Raw genomic sequence first — 3110 nt, 5'->3', positions numbered from 1 at the left:
CGGCAACACGCCACGCCTCGAGTACCCCGCTCCTCCGTCCTTCCCACGTTACCGGGGAAGCTCCTGGACCCCAAGGCGCATGGAGACCGGGGGGTCCTCCTCCTCATCCGGCGGCTCCCCCTGCCTCCATCTCCGCCCCGTCAAGCCGGAGCCCCAGGGTACGCCTGTCAGCGCGCGCACCCGCAGCTCCGGCGTCCGCATCGGCGACAACGCCTCCCCACCGGCCGCTTCGTCCTCGTCGAGCCCAAGCCGGAGCCCGGCCTCCCCGCGGAGTACGAGGAGGTAGCCCGGCGTGGCTTCTCCGACGAGGACGCCCTGCGGTGGGCGCGGGACGACTACCTCCGCGACGAGATGGTCCGGCAGCGCCGGGCCCTGGAGAAGATCGCCGCCCGCAAGCGTGGGCGCGAGGACGAGCACGGCGTCGTGGTCCTCGACAGCGACGACGACGACGACGCCCCCGGACCGTCCAACCCGCCGCGCCAACCGGGGAAGGGATGCAGCAGGGATGGCGGAGGCGTCGGCGGGGGCGACGACGACGACGACGGCGGCGGTGACTACACGTGGTTCTACAGCCTCCTCCGCATGTAGAACCGCGTGGGCGGACGGCGAGGGAGACGGCGGGAGTAACCCGCGGTAGTTTTTTTCTTCTTTTTTTGTAAAATATGTTTAAATTTAGACAAAGTCGTCCGTGTTTGCGCCGAATTTAAACATTTTAAAAATCCGTGGGGGGCTGCGACTGGAGGGCATCATGCCTCCAGTGCGCGGTTTAACGCCGGTGCGCCCCCAGGGGGCGATTTTTTGCCCCTCCTGGGGGGCCAACGGCTGGAGATGACCTTAATTGTGAGTGCATTCCATTTCTTTTAACAAAATCAACGGCACCTTCGTACTGGTGGATCTGTTTATATTTAGCAAGTTATAATTACCAATTAATTGGGTGATGATCCTATTCTGCTTGGTCATCTCTATAAATAATGGATGCAAGGGCTTGGGTCGAGCACTACATCAGATCTATCTAACCATCCATCGAAAAGAAAATTCTAGGTAACCATGGCGTGCAACGGCTAGGTAACCATGGCGTGCAACGGCGGCCAGATGAATGCGAAAGCAGTCGCGATTCTACTCCTCATGCTCCTCGGATGCTACGCATACACCGCGCACTGTATGTATACACACTATTATCCATCGCATGTTTTTATATAGTACATGTATCTCCTCAGTTCCTTCGTATGTATGCCTTGAAATTATCTGATGCGTTTTACTCCTTTATGGGTGTTGCGAGATCAGGTGGTCGTGACCTGGCCGAAGACGTGGGCGGCATCAAGCTTAATCCAGGGGTGCTGTGCCTAAAGAGTTTATGCACTGATGGTGTGTTTGGCCACAAATGCTACTGCTGTGCAACGCTGCCCGATATGTTGGGACACCGCGGACGAGTGCAGGAAGGTCTGCCCCTGAGCCCGTCGTCGTAGCTCCATCGGATCGACACAAAATTCGTTGGGGCGATTAATAATGTAATACACAGCCGCATATTCTTGGATCCGTGATCATGCCCGTGTATGTCTTTTTCTATATTTGCAAAAAAAAACATGTCTTTTCCTAAACAAGGTTTTGTTCCTTTAATCCCCTCATCACTCATCCCCAAGATCGGGTGGCGGCGCAGCGCTTTCCTCGGGGCACGGCGGCGCGGCAGCAGCAGCAGGCGGCGGAGACGCGGGCTGCGGGTGGCGGCGTGAAGGGGCTGAGGCGTGGTGGGGCGCGGTGGGCTCCGGCGGCGTTGACCCTGTCGGCGTGCGGCTAGATCTGGGCCCAGGCGGCGCGGGCCGGGAGCGGCGTGGGCTGCGGCCGTCCGCCTCTGTCGTGGCCATGGCTGGTAGGGGCGGAGGCGCAGCGGCGGTGGCAGGTGGGCGGGCTGCTCGGTTTCCAGGCGTCCCGCCGGCTGGACGACGACGGCGGCGCAGTTGGACTCCCCGGCGAGCTTCCTCGGGGGTGGGCGGCGGTCCTGGTGGGAACTCCTTGCCGGTGGCTGGGGCTGTGTTGGTGGCCTTGCGCGGCTCTGCGCTGGGCGCCGAGGCGGGGCGGCACAGGGGTATGTCTGGGGGGAGGGATTTGGCTGGAGGGATGGGCGGCGCCAACGTGCTCGGGCCTCTGTCACCGGCACAGGGGTGTGCAGGTCTGGATGCGTCTGCTCCCCCACCTTCCCTTTCCCCGGCCGCGTGCGGGCGGCTATAGCGCCGGCGATATTCAAGGCGGGACACATTCTGCAGCTCGTCGGTCTGCTGTGTCCCCTTGGTCCAAAGTTGATCCTTTTGGATGATCTTGGGGGTGTTTGGATGTTGGGCGGCGGCCCTGGCGGCGGGAGGAGTGGCGTTCGTGGACGGAACCTATGTCTTGGGTGTGGGCGGGCAACCATGGCCTTGCGGGGGGCTTGGTTGCGGCTGGTTGGCAGAGCGAGGGTATGTCAGAGGGGTGCGAGCGCCGGAGTTCATCACTTGCCCAGTCCTTGTACTGGCCGACGGCGGCAGCGGCCGTGGTCGTCGTATCCTTCATGAAGGCGCCGTGGCGGTGCTCCCACCCCTCGCATGTGACTCCGGGTGAAAACTTGATCTACGGATCGGACGGTGGCGGCTATCCATGGGCATCCCCTTCTAGAAGGCACTGTCTTGGAGTCCCTGCTCTGTCATGACCGTATCCCCCTCCTCGTTTCTTCGTGGAGGTCTCCGTCCTCTTCAAGCGGTTATCCTTCGTCATTTTTAGTTAGCTTGGTTGGCGGTGGCATTAGGGGTCGGTGCTCGACACCTTTGTATCATGTCTTGGGTGTGTGTGTTGTGTGCGGTGGTGGTGTGCGTTGTATCGGTCTGTCCGAATGTTGTGATGATGTTGGCTTTATAATATAAAGCGGGGGAAACTCTTTTTGGGCAAAGGGGCTGATGAGGATTTGCGAGTGAATCATCTTCAAACCCCACAAAAATAGAACAAACATCCAAGTTAATAAAGGGCAGGGCTTGTCAACATGTCCATAATAGTTTTTCGTGTGTTCGCTCTTCCATTGGCTAGTATTTCATCATCATAATAATCATGCACCTAAAGAACAACCAATGTTTCGCACGTACAAG

At 59.3% G+C, this 3110-nt stretch overlaps 1 long non-coding RNA gene across 1 annotated transcript; it reads left to right on the top strand.

Annotated features, from left to right (window-relative positions):
- The first annotated feature begins 1011 nt into the window (after positions 1-1011).
- On the top strand, positions 1012-3008 carry LOC147964792 (uncharacterized). The gene is made up of 2 exons (XR_015609536.1): positions 1012-1159; positions 1285-3008. It is a non-coding gene; the product is annotated as an uncharacterized LOC147964792 (long non-coding RNA).
- The last annotated feature ends 102 nt before the right edge of the window (positions 3009-3110 follow it).

Source organism: Triticum urartu, chromosome 6A (assembly GCF_056163025.1).
Source record: "Triticum urartu cultivar PI428250 chromosome 6A, HENAU_Tu73, whole genome shotgun sequence".
Classification (NCBI taxonomy): domain Eukaryota; kingdom Viridiplantae; phylum Streptophyta; class Magnoliopsida; order Poales; family Poaceae; genus Triticum; species Triticum urartu.
The sequence above is the reverse complement of the archived record's forward strand: the minus strand, read 5'-3'. Positions and strand labels throughout refer to the sequence as shown.